Here is a 20527-nt window from a genome sequence, read left to right on the forward strand (position 1 = left end):
GGGAGAAGAGAAGTAGGAGAAGCGGGAACACACGTGGGCTCTACAAGACAATCCGCAGTGTCGTGTCTTATGCCAAAGGACTGCAAAGTAGGGATTAACTTCCCACTGTACGGATGAGAAAACGGAGGCTCAAAGGCGCTCACCAGTTTCTAGAGGTCCCACAGGGCGTGGCTGATGAAAACAAGAGGGGAGACCAGAGCTGGCGGACTCGAGGTCGGTCGGTCCCACGTGCCTCTCCTTCCTCTGATCTCCCAGGAACAGCGACAGCCACGCGGAGGCCAAGGGTACTGCACCTTTTAGCGTTTCCATTCGCTCACCCGCCCCCCCCCCCCCCCCCCCCCCCCTTTGGAACCGGAGCAGGCCCCCCCGAAGGCAGCTCCTGGAGACAGCGCGGCCGCATGGCTAGTCCTAGAGAGCGCAGCCTGGTGGTTCTCCGCAGCAATGGGCAGAGCCCTCGGGCCTGACCCCCACGGCCTGCGGGCTAACGACAGCCCCCGGGCTTCCTGCTGGCCCCGCTGCTGAAGGAACTAGAAGTTGCCTCTTTGAGCCGCTGCCTCCCCATACACAGCCGTCCCCCGACGGGGAAGCAGCTCGCCGCTGGCAGGGCTCTGCTCCTTGCGTGGCCACTGTGCCTGCCCGCAAAGGCAATCGTCCCTGGAGGCACAGCTCAGCGCCCAGCTCCCTCTGGGTGGCCAGGAGGTCTCATTCTCCAGGCAACAGGGTTCTGAAGGCAGGGAGGCCCAGCCCCACGGCCGTCCCTTCTGAACACAGCAGCTCGATAGGGGCTTTGGACAACTGGAGGGCACGGAAACCGCCCGCTCCCCCACGGGACCCCGGGAGCCCCACGGCCTCGCTGTGACCTTGTTTCTGTGTCTGGTCGACGGACCCCAACACGGGCACCGATCTCACAGGGCTGCCCGAGGAACAAACTGGGGACTTCAAACGCATCTTGGGTGCACCCCAAAGCCTGTGCACAGATGTTCACAGCAGCGCCACCTGTAATACCGCCAGCAGGAAGGACCGCGAGCGCCCTGGGACGAGTGGCTGGATGGATGAGCTCTGGGACACCCACACGGCAGTACAGCTCGGTGGTGGCAGACACCCACCGCCTGGACGGACCTCGAGGGCTTCAGGCCCAGGGAAATCAAGGCAGTCTCCAAACGATTCCATTCATTGATACTGTCGAGGTGACGGAACTCCAGAGATGGAGACCCGGGGTGGCCAAGCCTCGGAGAGGGTGACCTAAAGCAGCGTCATGAGGAGCTCCGCTGGTTACGTAACAGCAGGCGTCAGATTAGGGCGCTGGCTGCATGAACGTGTATGTGAGACACCTGTATACAAGCGTTTAAGCACGCACACGCAGACACACACGGCGCATGTGAACGCTGGTGAGATGCACCAAGGTCTGCATCTGGTCCACGGGGCCAGCGTCCATCTACCCCTGTGAGAGCACAGAGTCTCGGATGGTGAGCCCCCATTACAGGAAGGTGGGGGGGCTGTTCTGGACCTCCCAGCTCTGTCTCTGCCACTTCCTGCGAGTCTAACATCAATTCGGAATAGCAGCGTTCAAAGTGACTGCGTGACTGATGAACACATGCCCAGAACTCACATGTCCCCTACTCACACAATGGGACAGTATTTGGCAAGAAAAGGGAATGACACGCATATGTGTCCTGCTGCATGGGAGGGACCATGACAACATTACGCTGAGAGACAGGAGCCAGCCCCAAAGAACACAGAGCGAACGAAAGCAAAGTTTCCACAGAACGCCCGGATACGGGCAAACCCGCAGACTCGGGAAGTAGACTGGTGCTTGTCGCGGACAGGGGAGGAGGGGGTGGGGGGCTCTAGTATGACGACGGTCGGATGGCTCTGGCGGAAGGACTCACACCGTGGGGGCGGGCGCACAGTCCGCAAACCCAGCCAAGAGCACCCCCGGCACGCGTCCCCTCCACGAACCGTCTCAGGGAAGGTGTGAGCAAATGCCCCCGACATCTGGCACAAACGTGTTTTGGGACCATCTTGTCACAACTGCAGGTCTTTCTGCCCCGTGCGGGCTGGTTCTGAGCGCCCGTCCGGTGCCCTTTCAGTCTACAGGCTGTCCCTCCGATACTGACGGGCTCGCAGTCCCTGGGGCCGTTCCACGTTGATAAGACACTGCAGCCCCAGCACTAAGAGTCAAAGTCTCCTTCGAACACGGCGTAGGCACCGTCCGGTCCCAGCCCTCGCCCTTCCCGCGCGCTCTGCTCCCCCATCACCCGTCACCCACCCCCAATCCTCAGGCTGCTTTATCAACTTTCCCTATTAAACAAAAAGGAGTGCGGCGCCCGGGGGGCTCAGTCAGTGAAGCGGCTGCTTGGGCTCAGGTCACGATCCAGGGTTCCGAGATGGAGCCCCGCATCAGGCTCCACCTGGCGTCTGCTTCTCCCTCTGCCTGCGGCTGTCCTCGTGTTCGCTAGTTCTCCGTCCAATAAATAAAATAAAATGTTTAAAAAAAAAAAAAAAAAGCGTTGCTGTTCCCGGCCCCTCTCCTTTGCCCACAACGTCCGTCCCCCGCCTAGAACGTACTTCCTCCGTACGCATCCGTACTCCGGGCACCCGCACACCCATCGGGAGTCTCTCCCCCGGGAGGGGCGTCCGGCCTCCTCCTCAGCGGCTCGGCCACGTGCTGGTCAGGGCCTTGCCCAGAAGTCAGGGGAGTCCGGGTGGCCCAGCTGCGTAAGTGTCCGCGTCGGCGCAGGTCACCATCCCGGAATCCCAGGATCCAGCCCCCGGAGCCCCACTCGCGCCCCCTGCTCTGCAGGGGGTCTGCTTCTCCCTCCTTCCCCTCCTTCCCCTGCTCCTGCACGCCCCTGCTCTTTCAGGTAATACATCAAACCTTTATAAAGAAATGAGAAGAGCGCCGCTCAAAATTCCCTCGGCACGGACCGTCTACACCACGCGCGGGACACCCATTCCCACCACGGCTGTCTGCCGCGCCCCCCACCTCACGGGTACATAAGGCCTCACCTCCCAAAACAAGACCCATTTCCCACATGTCTGTGTACGCCCCAATGCTCCAGAGGTAAGAGACGGAACGAACGGTCATCCCAGACACTGAAGATCTTTCATACCACGTGCTCTGAAAAGGACGTCCTTGATGTGAGAAGGCGCCCGGCCTCTTTGCAGACCCGGTGCGACGCAGCAGCCACGAGACAGCTCCAGGCCCCCGAAGGCCTCTTCTCCGGGACTCTGGACTGTTTCTGCTCTAAGGACAGCCCAGGAGGGGCTGAGAACGAGGGAAAACACAGCTGCAGGGGCCGCCGTCACAGGCCATGCCGACGAGGTGGTTCTGAAAGACCCTAGCTGGTCCGCAAGCGGCTGCGTGGCGCCCGCCAGTCTGGCCACACGCACTGAGAAGAAGAAACAAAAACGGGGCGTGTGGCAGACCAAGAGTCAGAAGCCCCTGCTGGTCACAAGTCACCTTCTACAGACAGAGAAGGACCTCAAACGCATCTGGGAAACAAGAGCAGAAACGACGCTTCTCTGCAAAGCGCGCAGATGGTACCGGCCATCTCCATTTCTCTTTCCTAAAGTCTCGGACTTCCAGAAGCTCAACAGAAAGAAGCACGTCGGGCAGACACACGGCGTTTACGGACTAGCAAAATTACCTGTTACAAGAAATCTTGAGAAATCACCATTTTCAGGACTCAGAGCCAATACAGTAACATTTAATTTTTAAGCACAGAAAATACAAAGAGGCTGACAGGATATTTATTACATAATAAGAAATCCATTTTACAATTTCACTTACTCAGAGCCAAGTGTAGGCAAATCCCTTCTTCCTTCGAGGGTTTATTTCGAGGTCTGTTTTCTGTCCTCAGTCACCTGTTAATGAAAAATAACCAAGTAAGGCAAAGGCATCCATGAAAACATCTTGAAGTACACCGTCGACCGTTCCACGGGCCAGGAGATAGCCGAATCAGGGAAATCGACAAAACCGGAAGAATCCCAATGTCAGACGTCACACAACCACCGCCGCGGACTCCTCAGCTTCATTCCCCACCGAAGGCACACAAATCTGGTCGGTTTTATTATCGCGCAAGCGATTATGATCCTATTACTAGGAAATGTCGAGAACTGAAAAATCCACTCCGCTCTTACCAGACACATTTTCTCCTACCCCTCCTAAAAAATGCTAATTGAAAACACAGGTACTTCTACATTCAACCCAACTCAGCAAATTTCTACTGACAATGGCTCGTTCAGTCTCGCAGAAAATGCAAACGATGCTCGCTGTGGTTTCGGTATTAGGGACACACACTGCCTGGCCTTGTGGAATGTTCCCATCTTGGCAGGGAGAAGCAGAGGAACCTGGTGATGAAAAAGCAGGGGCTATAAATTAGAAAGCAAACGCAAAGCGAGGTCACACTGGATGACAGAACTACTGCAACTCCAGCTGGTGGGAGAAGAGAGAGGACCAGGGCAAGGAGTTTACTCACTTTGGGGCCTGGGGCAGCATTCTTTGAGGAGGGAGCAAGAATGGGGATGAGAGGCCACAATGCAGACAAAGCAAGTGCAAGGGTCCTGTGGTGAGACTCACCTTGGCAAGAAGGAGGGAGCAGGGCTAGTGGGCTGGGCAACAGAGGTCAGTAACAGCTGGTCCCGGGTCACAGAGGACCTCACAGCCCACGGAAAGGAGTTGGATCCTACACAGGCCCCACTACACCTTATTCTTCACCCAGCACCAGAGTTAATGAGAAAAAAAATATGATCGTCCTGCTATTTTAAAAAACCCTTCAGGGACTCCTGCTTTGCTTAGAACAAAATCCAGAGAAGCTCTTGCTCAATGGAGAACCACCAGTGACTCACACGGTGCTGGCATAAAACGCAGTGTACAGGGTTCTAAGACATTCTGACCTAGTGGACTTACGGGGTGGGGGTGAGGGGCTGTTAGGGGGGAAGCATGTGTGATGGGGAGGGGAGAGGAGAACCCAGCATGATTTCTAGCTTCAGGGCTTGAGCAAGAGTTTGGAAGGTGGTGCCATTTCCTGAGATGTAGGCGGACTGAAGAGAAGAAAAGCAAGACTTTTTCGCATGTTCACTCTGAAACGCCCATCCTAGCTCTCAGTGGACTCCTGACGAGGTCACAAAGGACCCCAGTCTGAGCCATCGGGAGAGGGCACGGCTGCAGAGTTACGTCTGGAAGTCATCCCGTAACCAGGATCTTCAAAAGCTCCGTGCCTGAACGGGAATGCCCAAAGCCGGCTTTCTCAGCCCAGGCACGGATAACGCCGTGGATCAGATAACTCCACTGCAGGGGGGCTCCCCCCACTAGATAATGGTAGCAACCCACACATCCGTTCCCTTCGCTGTGATCACCCAAACTGACCCCAGACATTATTAGCCATCCCCTGGAGGGCACAAGCACCCTGCAGAGATGCCCTGGTCTAAAGACGGCTAGCCGAGGACGGAACGCTGAAGGGAGATGACGTCGATGAGACACGGGTGTGCCGAGAGGTAGGAGGAAATCCGGGGGGGGGTGTGGGATCCTTGGCATCTAGGGACAGACATCTCTCAAAAATCATGGAACGACGAGCAAATAACGGCCACTGATACAGAAGATGAGGACAGCAGATGAAAGGATGATAAGAAACCATACTGTCTTCCCTGCCCACGCTCATTACAGGGAAGAAATCTAGAGAGGCTTCACAGAGGCGCCAGCATTCCCGTTGGCCCATGAAGTCGGGCGACAAGGCAGAGAAGGGGAGCTGCAGCTTGAGTGGTTCCAGAGGCAACAAAGGCAGGCAACAGGGCACTGAGGTTTCTAAAAACATCAGGTGATGCTCTCAGTGTGGTCAGGAGAGGGGACGGGTGCAGCACAGTGCCAGGACGCCGGGCAGGGGACAGCACAAATGCCCCATCCAGTGCCCCATCCGGCAGAGGAAAGAGGCGGCCACCCAGGCAAGTTGGCCCTGCAGACAGCCCAGTCCCAGCAGGGGTGACTCCAAAACACCAGACAACCCACAGAGTTCCTCCCAAGCGGGAGCCCGGGACCCCTGAGCTGAGCCAGCCACGATCTTTCTCTTTTTCTCTAAGCTTACACGGGCTCATGCCCCTGGCACACGATGCTCAGAGTCCCAAACTGTGTGAAAACGCTGACACAACTTGCCAGACGCCTGACCCACTGCCTGACCCCCTTCCGTCTCCATGACGCAGGAGTATTCCTTTTAACACTATTGTATCAAAAGAGAAAAAAGAAAAGTTACGGGGAAAAAAAAAGAAGGGCAGATTTACATGCCTCACTTTGCTCCCAATTAATTATAAGAAACTCTCTCCGGACCAGAGAGTCCTCAGCTGTGAAATGAGGGTATTCAATTATTTATGAGGTTTCATCCACGTCAAAAAAATCTGAGGAACCATTTTCCTGTCGACTTCCTTTGTAAATTCCAAGGGAAAACACTTGCAAAAAACTGAACCAAGAACTTGCACAAGAATGCTGGGGGGGGGAGGGGATGTACGCATCTATCTTTCCCACAGCCAACCAACCCCAGAAATATATCCAAAGGCTGCAGTATTTTCCCCAAGTTGCCGTAATGATTAACACTGGCACCCCAGAGAGACTCCAGTTGTACCATCATGAAAACAACGCAAAAAATCCAAAATATGTTTTCAGAAGCCACTGAGCATAACAGAGAAGCTGCAATTTCCTCCTGAGTCCTTTCTTTTTTTGGTGAGCCCTGAATTACCCCGGCCAAGAGCCAGGGGCTAAGCCACATACTGGCAAGAGGAACCAGAGAATGTTGAACACTGCATCTGCCATGAGGTTCGAGTTCTGCGGAATGAAGCCGTTGTTTCCTGCATTACACCAATACTGAATGGCATTTTTATGTATGGCAGTGATTCATTCAATAACAGATTTTAAATCCGTTAAATCAGTGGTTCTCAAATGCGGCTCTCTCCCGGGGGACAGTGGGCGATGTCTGGGGACATTTTTAGTTGTCAGGACTGGAGGAAGAATGCTGCTGGCATCTGGCAAAGCCAGGGACGCAGCCTGTAGCAGAGCCCTTCCTAGGCAAAAAATTATCTGGCCCGAGTATCAATTCTGCCAAGGGCGACCACTAAAATATCAAAGTAATACACGTGCATTGTTTTAAAAAGTAAAACAATGAGGCAAGGCAAAAGACCCCTCCTTTTACTTACAAGCTTTTTGTAACACCATCTATCCCTAATTCTACTTCTCAAAGCCACCTTTTTTTTTTTTTTTAAGATTTTTCTTATTTTCCAAGCAACCATTTTCAAATCTCAGAACTGTCTGTTTTACTGGCGGTGACCCCCAGTATGGCTTCCATGTTTCTGAAAAACCTCACGATACGCCCTATCAGCTTTGGATATCACTTAGTTGATTTTCTCACACATAGGTGAGGATTTTGGTGGTTTTTTTTTTAATTTTTTTATTTATTTGACAGGCAGAGATCACAAGTAGGCAGAGAGGCAGACAGAGAGAGAGGGGGAAGCAGGCTCCCCGCTGAGCAGAGAGCCCGATGCGGGGCTCGATCCCAGGACCCTGGGATCATGACCTGAGCCGAAGGCAGAGGCTTTAACCCACTGAGCCACCCAGGCGCCCCAGGATTTTGGTTTTTTAAGTTCCATCCTCAATCCTACGCTAACCTACCACATTTTCCCAACAGTATAACTGTCTCTGAGCAAATCTATACTTGACGGATATCATTACAACAATGGAGTGGACACTGGTGAGCAAGCGATATAGTACAATAGTGATTCCTTTCTTATGCGACCTTTTTGTTTTCCTTGGGTTACTAATCGCATCTGTTTTTATTTCCTTAATTTTCTTTTTTGTCTTTATATCCTTTGGTAATTCTTCCAGCAGTGTCCACAATCCTTTGCTTCAATTTTTCACATGATCAAAATTCTCAGATAATCTGTCAGCTCTATGGGTTTCCCCCTCGTTCACTCCTATGTCTCCCAAATACACACACATCAGACCTTCCCAAAATTTCTTGCCTCCATTCCAGTCTGTACTTGACAGCACTAGGCCTGTTAAAGAGTTCGTACCGCCTTGAGACCACAACATCTTGAGAATACATTTTCTTTGTTTCTAGGATCCCAAATCTCCCCCTTTCTGGGTTTAGTCTCTCATTTCAGTGGGACACATTCCTAGTAGATTTCTGAGAATTGATTTATAAAAGCTAAATTTCACTGATATCCTGAATACATACAAACATCTTTACTCTACTCTTAGTTCACAACTAGTAGAAGAAGGACTTTAAATTCCGAGGGAAAATTATTTGTATAGAATTCTACACTCAGTCTCTTTTCCAACTTCCAATGCTGCTGTCATGAAATCTGGTATCATTCTGATTTCAGATTCTTTATATGACTTTTAAATCCAGGATACTGCTTAGATGCTGCCTTTATCTCTAATATTCGAAAATGACATGATGTACTTTCACGTAATAATTTTCATGTGCTTTTTATCCCCTGTTCTAGTCAGCTGGTATGAAATTCCTCTCTTCTTCAGACTTAAGATTTTTTTCCAGCGTCTCTTCCTCAGAATACCTATTAGGAAAAAAATCAGAATAACCATCTCCCATCTATATAGTAAAACTCTCTGCACGACGTCTTCACTGTGACCACTAAGGTACCCATTAGTTGCATGTGGTTACTAAGCACTTGAAATGTTTGGCTAGGGCAACTGAGGAACTGACTTTTAAATTGTTTAATTTTAATTAATTTAAGTGTAGACAGTCACGTGTGGCCAGTGGTTACCATATTAATGCAAATCTAAAGACTATGACAAACGGGAAAAAAGCAACAGCAAAGCAGAGGCAGTGCCTAGAGCACCACTCTTATGACGATATTAAAGATGAGAAGACGTTAAGATGTTCTGAAGAAAAAATGTTCAGAAGAAGAAATGGAAAGTAATTTCTAAATCCTCACCACTACTATTTTCGGTATGAAGTTCTGGGACTTCACTCCTTACGGCTTCCTTCCTCCTAAGAACTTGAAGGCCCTCTACTTCTGTACAGGGGGTTCTCTACGGGGTGGACACCACAGAGGCACACCAGGGCAGTCTCTGGGTTTCCATGCACTCATTTAAATCGCATTCGACAAACATCACGAACACAATGAATCGTTATCCAGACATTCTATGAACAATGACCATGACAGAAAACAGAACCGCAAAAACCAAAACTGCAAAAACAAACACAAAATTACAAAAGTTCTGTGCGCCCAAGCCAAATGAGTCTAGTGTTTCGTCCCAATCCCTGGGAGCCACTTCCTTGAAAGCCCGGTGCCCACCATTCAGCAGCAGGCAGGTAACAGGCGCGCCCTGAAAACAAACTAAGGGCAGGCTCAAAACCAAAAGAAAGTCATTACTGTTTTTTTCGACTCAGAAAAGAAACATATCAGCACCGTGGGAATAGGGAAATAAATGCTTGGGAGAAATCATTTTTTATTTAAGGATCAATGGGGAAACACATTTTCTTCATCTATTCTTCATGTAAGTCATTTAATTAATTAATTAATTAATATCCATTCGTTCCTGCAAAATATGACATTTTATTATATATGTAGGTTTTACAAATTCAGCCAGAAAGTATGAACTACTCAAAAAGCAAACAGTCACCAAACAAGATCCTCGTATAAACTTGATTTCTTTTTAAAACTATCATGATGCTAATAACAAGATTTCCAGGCTTCTATCACCAGCAAAACCAATGCTTCTGAGGATGCATCTGAATGCGTGTGGTCAGACACAGGCATCACTTCCCCGCCACCCCACACCACTCCCAACAAAGGAACAACAGGTCCGTGGCTCACACGATGATGTAGCAAACAGACTCCACACAGGAAGACCAAGCTATGGTTCGTCACGTGAAAATCTGATGTGGGATAAGGTGACATGACCCAATTGGGCTTGTAAGTATATAATCCCTCCAGATCCAACATCAGTGGGGGGGTGGGTAGGGAGAACAAACCCATAGCGAATTTTAATAAGCTATTTTTTGCACAGTATTTGTTTCTACGCATTTATTATTATTTAAATTAGAATGATAAATTAAATCTCACTTTAAGGGCAGGAAATAATCCTTAGTGAGAAAAATAACCACATTTAAAGAAGACACATTAAAGTATTAGGACATCTTTCTTACTCATCACACTGTCCATCAACAGTGACTGGAGTCTCTGCGCACAGGTACATAAGTGGACTGTATGCAGATAAGCCTCACATGACCATGATCGGTTCTTTGTTTACAGATGACAGAGTGCACTGAGATGTAGAACAGAATCTCAATTAATGTCTTCCTCGTCTCCCAGAGCACCGTCTCCACACTGTGCAGTGAGCATTAAGCATAATTTTAAATGTAATTGTCAAGCACATTGTCTATTCACGGAAATTATGATAAAAGTTTCCCAACGCCATGTGGTCCTGGGGCTCACATTTCAGTGTCTATCCTTGGCCCAACACACCCTCTCCTGCTCACCTGGAAAGGTCAGTTATGCTGGCTTTGGTTTCCGTTAACAGGATTGCTGCAAGCAATCCCTTTTGTAAAACAATTAAATTCAATTATTTGCTTACATAAAAACCTCAAAACTTGGGACACCGATGTCAATGATGAGCCAATGAAGAACTAAGTATTAAGACACACACGCGTGCACACACAATCACACACACACACACACACCCCTCTTCCCATTCACCAAGCACAATACCCCAAGGGTCACCTCCACGTTCAGGCCATCAGGACGATGTCCTAAATAAAATCTCAAATGAAAAACTAAGACTAAAAACAGCCAACACTCTTACACAAACACAGCGCAGTCTCCCCCGTATTGAAAGAAGTTGAAGAACTCCTATAAAGGCAAACCCGCAAACATCCAGCTTTCTAAATCCATACCCGTCTGGAAACAGACGCCTTCAAAATGACTTTTTCAACTAATATAACCCCGGGCTTTTCCAGAAATGGAATTTTTTAAGGTTGCTTTTTTTTTTTTTTTTTTAAGGTAATCTCTACTACCCCCAACAAGGGGCCTGAAGTCACGAGCCCGAGGCCGTGTTGCCAGCACGCAGTAGGAGAGACTAGGGGTGCTGCTACACATCCTCCAAGGTCCAGGTCAGCGCCCACTACAAGCAGCTCAAAAAGAACACCCCAGGGGCGCCTGGGTGGCTCAGTGGGTTAAGCCTCTGCCTTCGGCTCAGGTCACGATCCCAGGGTGCTGGGATCGAGCCCCGCATCGGGCTCTCTGCTCAGCAGGGAGCCTGCTTCCCCCTCTCTGCTTGCTTGTGATCTCTGTCAAATAAGTAAATAAAATCTTAAAAAAAAAAAAAAAAAAGAGCACCCCACCCCAACTTCTGCCCAGGTTACGCACAACCGTTCGCATTCCCCAGCCTTGCACCCTTTCAAAGGACCCACATGTCCAAAACCTGCGCTGTTACCATCTCTGTGTCACCCGTCCACAGCCTCCTCTCCGCAAGCTCCCCATGATCCCATGCCGGGCCATCAGAAGCGCTTCCGTCAAGCGCGCTGCTTGGTTCCACAGTGAACACGGAGCCACGGCACCGACCGCACGGACGCTGGGGCCAGAGGGCTCTGCGAGAAGGGCGGCCACCCTGCCAGCTGGGTGTGTGACCTGGGCCCGCGATGCTCGGGCCTCCGGGGCCTCCTCCGGGCAGCAGGATAACTACCAGGAGACTCCCAAGGATGCGAGGAGGACACGCCACCATTCATACGTGGGCAGAGCAGAGAACGCTCCCTGGCACACAGTGGACACCGGCCAAATGTTGCCCAAAACTGCTTTTGTCCCTGCAGTCCGTCTGTGAGGCAATCACCTCACAGCCTTGTCACTGAGGACATGTGAGCTCCCGGACCTTGACCTCTGAGCCTTCACACGGAATGCCCAGCCTAGACCCGGCTGCCGGAGGCCGTCAGTATTCGTGGTTAGTGACAGAGAGCAGCTGAGGCTCGGAACTGATCCAGAGACGTCGTGCCCAATCTCTCCTTCCCGTAAATCAGGAAACCGCTCTTCCTTCTGCACTAATTTTTTTTTAAGACTTATTTCTTTGTGAGAGAGAGGGGGCATGCCCAGGCGGGACTCGATCTCATGACCCTGAGATCAAGACCTGAGCAGAAATCAGGGTCAGGCGCTTAACCGACAGAGCCACGAAGGCGCCCCCCTGCGCTAATTCTTTACACTTGTTCAGTGGGAGACACTGAGGAGCTCTGACTTCCGTAACCTCATTTCCACTTCCTGCTTTTCAACAAGTTGGAGCCTATGCAGGGCTCCCAGTTCCCACTTCCAACAGAGCGTTCAGGAACTGCTCCACCACACCGCCTGAGACAGAACAACAATTTCTGCTCCATTCGAAGGACCTGCAAGCCAAAGAAGGTATTTTGTACAACGGTGCGAGCTTTTTATTTTCCCCAGAAAAATCAAAGGAGTCCAGAGCGTTGCAAACTGTTTTATCTTTCTTTCATAAATTGATACGACAGAACTTTAATTTTCAGACTAGAAAGACCCAGAGAGCTTCACCTAGGGTCTGCGCACCAGCTGCTTTTGCCCGAGTCTCCACCATGCTAAATTTAGAAATACACTCTGTCCCGATGTACTTTAGCAGGAAGCAGCCAGATTAAAGTAAGATGCCGCTAACACATGAGAATTCTGAAAGCTGCTGTGAGCCAACAACCTGCAAGAAACCACAATGCGCTCGTTCACTAAGAGACACTGCTGTCCTCCACCAGGATAGAGGAAAAGGGACTTGGATGAGGATTCCAGACACACACACACACACACACACACACGATCCACAGTGGGGAACGCAAACGGAAGATGAGAGCTGGGAGATGAGGTCCACAGGCAAAGCCCAGAAGCAGACACAACGTTTAGCTGCAAGGGAACCGAACTTGGGGTGCTGAGTTTCCTAGCCATCTAGTTAGAGGAGCAAACAGGGGTAGATGTTCGCATCCAGAAAGTGAAGCAGCTCATTAACAACACAGCTTCTGGAGGGGACACACGTAACCATTTCTCCCACAGGCCCCAGAGGGGAAACTCTCCATTCTCAGTAAATGGGGCCAAGGACACATTTCATGGGGCCGCTTCTTACAGTAATTCTTAACATGAGGTGACCACACAACCGCGCAGCACAGGTAAAAAAAACAAGTCTGTGCGGATAAACAACACGGCGGCAGCGTGCACGTCTCCCCCCAGCCTGCGGGACTCCAAGGAGACCACTCCGATGCGCTCAGAGTCCCAGACGGGCTGCGGGTCTCCTGGGGTCATGGCAACACGCTGCAGTATCTTGTAAACACACTTCAGTGCCAATAAATATACCATTTGTATAATATCATTTTTAACAGTTGCCTAGTAACTCACTCTAAGGGCTAAATAAACTTTTGTCACCACTGCATTCAACTCCTTGCTATTTTAAGCAGCGCCTCCATAAATAAGGAGAACCATTTCTTAAGTGTCAGGAAACTGCGGGCCACCCACGTAGAAAGAGAAAGCTGCACTCTCATTTCCGCACGTTTAAGGAAGAGATACCACACGGCAAGGCCACGTAAGGGCAGTAAGTTCCACGACGCCCTTCCGGTGATCTGCGCTTTCATCCCTCACCATGGGGTCCACGCACCTGCAGGTCAGCAGCACGCATGGCACGACCGACCCCAGCCCTAACCAACGCCCGGAGTGAGCGTGTACGAACACACTTCCACGTGACCCGGGAAACAATTACAAAGCACCGGGCATAAAATGTTTTCACAAATTTAAGTTGACAATTTCAGGAAATTAAATAGGAGTTCCTTTAGGACAGCAAAGTGACTTTAATCACCCGTCTTTGTGCTTGAGACGATAACTGGCAACTGCAAACAGTGCTGCCTTGCGCTCTCACACGCGTCCCAATGTGGACCTTACGGGACGACCCTAGATATCAGAGACAAGTCAGCACGGACGATGGCTGAGGCTCCAAAACGACAAAGCAGGAATGCCAAAGTCCCAGTTGTCTATAAAGAAACAGAGACTTACTAAATCTGGAGGTTCTAACGTGGCCAAGAGGGTGGGAAGGGCCCTTGGTTAGAACCACACGAATGACCAAAGGAAGCGTCCTCCATCCGCTATCTTGAAATAACAACATCAACCAAGCGGACAACGTAAAGATCACACTCCGTCTGGCCCACTCCCCAGGAACGTTCGGCAGCGCTCCTCCTCCCTCCCAGGCTGATGTAATGGCCACACATCCAGGTGGGTGGGGTCAGAGCAGTCAAGACAGACCAGGACCTCTATGAGAGCAGAAACTGCACGTGTCTTTAGATCTTCAGGACCTGCAAGTTGTAGTCACCCAATAAATGGGTGTTGACGGCATCCACCTCTTTCTCTTTCATGACTACTCTTTCTCAGACTGCTCCTTTGGTTCCTCATCATCTCATCCACTCAACATAAGCATTTCTCCGACGCTCTGTTCTTGAACCTTTTTCTTCTAGCTTTGCTCCCTTGTGATACCATCCAAGATGGCAGCCCTCTCTGCAGGGAATTCTATTTTTTTCCTTAAGATTTTATTTATTTAAGAGAGAGAGAGACTGCAAGCGTGCAAATGGTAAGGAGGGGGAGACGGAGAAGCAGACTCGGGGCAGAGCAGGGAGCCCAATGCGGAACCTGACCCCAGGACCCTGAGATCATGACCTGAGATAAAGGCAGACACTTAACCAACTGAGCCACCAAGGCGCCCCAACTTTTTTTTTTTTTAAGACTTTTTGCAGATAATTCTAAAGCTCTATTTCTTCTGCCTATGTTCTATCTCTTGTTGGGTCCCAGTCTAGCATCTGAAGGTCACTACTTCCAATGCAATGGTCACTTTCTACCCAGCCTCACGCTACTATGTCTGTAACCCACCCCCTGTTGCCCTTCACTCCCAGACCCAAAACTCTGCTGCTCCCACCGTAGTAGACTCACTACTTTCTCTCTGCCATCCCCTTTCCAAAATCCCATCCATCAGATGCCAAGTCACCTAACCTACCCCATGGAGTCTCTAACACTGCATCTCTCCTCGGTCACTGCCGCTCTCCTACTTGATAGCCTGAATGATTGCACACAACTCCCCTCCTCCTGACCTCTCCCCCTGCAAATCCACAAAACCCCATGAATCTTCCTAAAGCAGAGGTCTGATGTACCTCATTCCTCAAAAAGACGTCACGGGTGACTACACTGACTCAGAAAAGAAACCCAAGCTCCTTATACCGCCTGCCAAAAGTGCTGGTTTCCCCACAGCTAGAAAGGCAGGGGCCAGGGCAAACAGCACCCTGGAGAGTCAGTTATCACCACACTGGAAGCAGACCCCACCTACGGTAAGCAGAGTAACTCCCCTGCCGCCCAGGCTGTGCACGTCCTCACCTCCAGAACCGTGAGCACATCAGATTACAGGACGTCTGGGAATCAAGGTTGCTGATGGAATTCAGGTAGCTAGTCTCACCTTAAAAAAAAAAAAAAAAAAAGACTGTACCCTGTTTTATACAAGCGCACCCAATGCAGTCAGGGAACTCCTTGAAATGGGGAAGAGGGGGCGCCTGGGTGGCTCAGTGGGTTAAGCCTCTGCCTTCAGCTCAGGTCATGATCTCGGGGTCCTGGGATGAGCCCCGCATCAGGCTCTCTGCTCAGCGGGGAGCCTGCTTCCCCTCCCCCCGCCTGCCTCTGCCTACTTGTGATCTCTGTCAAATAAATAAAAATCTTAAAACAATAAAAAAAGAAATGGGGAAGAGGGTTGCAAAACCACCATCAGAGTGATGGAATGTGACAAAACCTCAACTGTTGTTGGCTCTGAAGACGAACGAAGGAGTCATGAGCCAAGGGCCAGAGGCAGCCCCTGGAAGCTGGAACAGGCAATTAAAAACAAACAAGAAAAAAAAAACAAAAACTTTCCCCGAGAAGCTCCAGAAAACCACGTGGCCCTGCAGGCACTTCCATTTCAGTCCAGCGAAACCCATTTTAGACTCACAACCTCCAGAACCGTAGGAAACTACATTCGTGTTGTTTGAAGCCACAAAGTTTGTCACTTGTTACAGCAGCAACAGGAAACTCATACACCCTTCTTCCTCCCACCAAGATCCCACTGTACTATACTCACACCATGTTATAGCATTTAGCACTCTGTAGTAGAAAACCGACTGTATACCTTGTAATCACTGCAAGAGATAGCTCTAGGGACACCTGGGGGCTCAGCTCAGGTCATGATCTCGGGGTCCTGGGATGGAGCAGCTCATCCAGCTCCGGGCTCAGCAAGGAGTCTGCTTCTCCCTCTCCCTCTGCCCCTCCGCTCTCAAATAAATCAATAAAATGTTCTCTTGCTCTCAAATAAATCAACAAAGTCTTAAAAAAAAAAAAAAAAAGAGAGAGAGAGAGAGTTCTAGGTCTCAGAGTGTTGACATGACAACCAAGTGTGGTCTCTGTGGCGCCTCCCACCAGAGGCTGTCGAATCCAGCACAGTGTCACTCATTGTACCCCCCCCATTAGAGCTTCCATGTCAAAACCTGCCTTCATTCCAAATGGTTGCAACTTCAGCCCGTCCCTGAGAAATGCAAGCACGTCTTCCAGTGACATCTTCAGAAGTACAGAGTGAAGGTTAATGACCCTGAAAAGTGCTTCACTCAGTCTGGGAATTTATCTCCTGGGACAAATGGCACAGAACCAGCACTCAACGGTCCACATTCATCTTCTGGGCCCAAGCCCTGGCTCCAAGGGCCCTTGGACAAGTGGTGTCCCATGATTCCTTTCTCTGTGGGGAACCATGCATTAATTACTTTATTGTCTCAGCCACTGAGACCAACCTTTAGGAGAGGCTTGCCACAAGGCACGGATGCAGAGGACCAGCCCGGTTCCTTCAAGAAGCTTGTGGTCCCGGAACCAGGTAACGAAAATCCCTAATTTCCTAATTACCCAACAGGTAATTCCTAATTACCAACAGGTGACACTGTAGGCATTCTAACAGCAGCTCAAAAATTTCTTTGAGAAATGATAACAAGCCTTGGTGAGGATATGGAGAAACTGGAATGCTTGCGGAGCAGGGCTGGGATTGGAAACTGTAGCAGTCATTTTGGAAAACAGTTTGGCAGTTCCTCAAAAAGTTAAACACAGAATTCTATGGCCAAGCAATTCCACTCAAATGAAAACAAAGGTTCATCCAAAAACCTGTAAACAAACATTTATGGTAGCTTACTCATAACTGCCGAAGAGTGGAAACAACCCATATGTCCGTCAAATGATGAGTGGATATGCAAAATACGGTCTATTTGTAACGAGAGCATTGTTCAACAATATAAAAGAGGGAAATATGGACTCGTGCTACAACATGGATGAACTCTAGAAGCACTAATCTAAATGAAAGATCAGACACAACACGGATACGTACTGCACGATTCCATTTATTTGAAATGTCCAGAATAGGCAAATCCACAGAGACACAAAGATTAGTGGTTCTAGGGCCTGGCAAGGAGGGGAGCACTGTCCTTGGGCACAGGGTGTCTTTTTGACTGGCAAATGTTCTAAGACTATATTGAGATAATATCTGCACAACTCTGAATTCACTAAAAATCACTGATTTCTACACAACACGTGAACTTTGTAGTTATGTAAATTATTTCTCAGTAAAACTGTTTCTTTAAAAGAACTCTGAGATCCTTGAAGCAAAGATTACCTCTGTCCGTGAATATGAATACTAAATAAAACGTATTACTACAATATGACCAAAAAAGTAGAGACAACTTCCAGTGTTTAAAAAAAAATGGAAACTGCACTTGCTGTGATATTGAGGATTTTAAATAGTGCATTTCCACTAATGTCAAAAGCATAATGGCATAATTTACCTGGATAAGAGGCATACAGAAGGGCTTTCTAATTCAAATCAAACCTGAACAATAAAATTTTTTGAATCAAGTCACCTTTAGCCATAACGTGATTTTCAGCTGCTTTGCGATGAAAACCACAACACAGAAAACGCTTCTCGTCATAGTCACAACAGAATCCGGAAGATGAAACTCACTACAATATCTGCTTATTAGGAGTCAGGAACACGAACACCTGGAGCCCTAGTTTAAGTGGATCTTAAATTCAATGGAAGCAGATGAAGAAATTCAATTTTCTATTGTGACATATGACAAAAACTTCAAGAATTTTAACAACTGCCCAAAGCTCACGGGACCGCTGTAGAATTTCCCAGGCCAATGGAAGTCCAGCGGTGCCACAAAGACGTCTGTCACTCACCCCCGTCTGTTTCTTCGACTTCAGGCTGAACGAGCACCGTAACCTCAGCCTTGTTTACAGCCACCGTCTCCGCACGTTCTTCCAAAGAACCTGTTCCACCCTGGTCAGTCCTGGCAGCGCACATCCCACCAACAGGGCCAACGGGAAGGATGATACACGGCCGAGCCCTCTCCCGGCCAGGCTGTGTTTCTCACTGAAAGAGGAAGAAGAGGCCGTCGGGGGGCCCGCGGCAGTCCTGGACCCCGACCTGCTGCCCCTTCTTGGGTCCCTGGTCCCAGTCCCAGTGCATTCAACTCCGGCCTGTAACCCCGGCAGACTCCGCAGGGTACGACCTGCGTGCAGCTCTGGTTAACAAACCCACACAAACCTAGTAGCTTGGAGCAACACAGACTTGTTCTCCGGGTTCTGGAGGCAAGATGCCTAAAGCGGGTTAGCGGGTTCCTTCTAGAGGCCGCACAGCAGAATCCACATCCTCACCGTGTCCAGCTTCTAGAGGCCGCCAGCATCCCGTAGCCCGTGGCTTCGGTGGACACACTTCCTCTCTGCCTCTGACACTCCCGCTGCTCCCATCTGAGGAGAAGCACCTCTGGGAGGACTGTGGCCTCATGGGATGGTCGTCCCATCTCAAGACCCTGGAGACATACTCCCAGGTTCCAGGACTAGGACGGGGACTACCTTTCAAGGACCACTGCTCTGTCTGCCGCAACCATCTTAAGAAATGGGAAGAGCGGGGCGCCTGGGTGGCTCAGTGGCTTAAGCCTCTAACTTCGGCTCAGGTCATCTCAGGGTCCTGGGATCGAGTCCCACATTGGGCTCCCTGCTCAGCGGAGAGCATGCTTCTGCCTGCCTCTCTGCCTACTTGTCATCTCTGTCTGTCAAATAAATACATAAAATCTTAAAAAAAAGAAAGGAAAAGAAAAGAAAGAAAGAAATGGGAAGAGCACCGAGAACAGAGGCTGGAGACAGAAGTGCTGGTTTTGACTCTGACCAGCGGTCACAGCCATTCTTTGCTAGACAGCTGTGGTCCGGGGGGGTGGGCACATGTGGGCTCTGCCTTGCACACTTAATAATTTCGGTTGGCCTGATACCAAGAAGTAGAGGAGGGTGCCAGTCTGGCCAGCTCCACTTAGGCGAGCTTGACCTCAGAAGGCACACAAATGCTGACATCTTAGTCACTGAGGCCCCACATGCACGACTGCCCCAAATCACAGATAAATGGCCTGAGGCCGGATGATTTTCCCAAGAGCACAGAGCTGCACGGCCGGGAGGCTGGTACCGGAATTCCAGACCACTCTCTCTTCTGCCGCCCAGAAAGGCCGTCTGCCCCAAAGCCTACAGCATCAGCTCAGTCCGCAAACACCTCCACCCCCTTCTCCCTGAAACACCAAACTAGAAACGTATGATCTCAAAGCCAGAAGAAACGCAGCCACAAGATCTAGGGCCCCACAGAGGCCCACTGGAGGACTCGTGGGCAAGCGGGGCCGTGCAACGCAGGACACAGTCCTGCCCACACGGGGCCGCAGCTCCCCCTGGACGCCGCACGCCTCACCTCCTCCGCCTCATCTAAGGGCCTGGCACCCACACGTCCAGCGGTTCCTCACGGGGCACCCCGGGACAACCACCCCTGCCTCGCAGCTCTGCCCCAGCAATGGGGGCCACTGGTACGCGCCAGCCCCTCTGACCAGATCAGAGGTTCTCAAGGGAGGGATACTACGTTCTCCCCCTCCAGCAGCCGCTGAGCACCAGGCGTCATGGGCTTGGGAAGCAGCTGCACCAGGAACCCGTTATCCTCTTTTTCTTGACCGCCCTACCCAAAGCTCAACATAGGGAGATCCTCTCCACACACACCCTGGAAACACAAGCGCTCCCCAAAACTGCCCTGTGCCAGTACATTTCTTCCCCCACAGTTATGGGGGCTCTACGTCTGCAGAGCAGTCCCTATTTCTTTACCCATCACTGCTTCCGTAGCAGGAAGCTGTAAAGGGAAACCTTAGAACATAACCAATTTATACGCACAGAAGAAAGTTTTGTTGAAATACGCCATTGTAGGGGCGGCTGGGTGGCTCAGTCGGTTAAGCATTTGCCTTTGGCTCAGGTCATAACCCTGGGGTCCTGAGATCGAGCCCCACGATCCAGCCCCATGTCGGGCTCCTTGCTCAGCGGGGAGCCTTGCTTTCCCTCTGCCCCTCCTCCCACTCATACTCCTGCTAAGTCTTAAAAAGAAAAAAAAGAACTAAAAATCACAACATTATAAACTACATTTTGAAAATATGAAATC

General features: G+C 50.2%; 1 protein-coding gene across 2 annotated transcripts in view; it reads right to left on the reverse strand.

Annotated features, from left to right (window-relative positions):
- The window catches only part of TBL1X (transducin beta like 1 X-linked), a 202228-nt gene that overhangs the window by 124157 nt on the left and 57544 nt on the right, over positions 1–20527 (reverse strand). For both annotated transcript variants that reach the window (XM_032880225.1, XM_032880224.1), the window contains exon 2: positions 3794–3867. The gene's annotated coding sequence lies outside the window, so the exon portion shown is untranslated. The remainder of the gene's footprint in view (positions 1–3793; positions 3868–20527) is intronic.

This window comes from Lontra canadensis, unplaced genomic scaffold (genome assembly GCF_010015895.1).
Source record: "Lontra canadensis isolate GAN:19392208 unplaced genomic scaffold, GSC_riverotter_1.0 scaffold68, whole genome shotgun sequence".
In the NCBI taxonomy this organism is placed as follows: Eukaryota; Metazoa; Chordata; class Mammalia; order Carnivora; family Mustelidae; genus Lontra; species Lontra canadensis.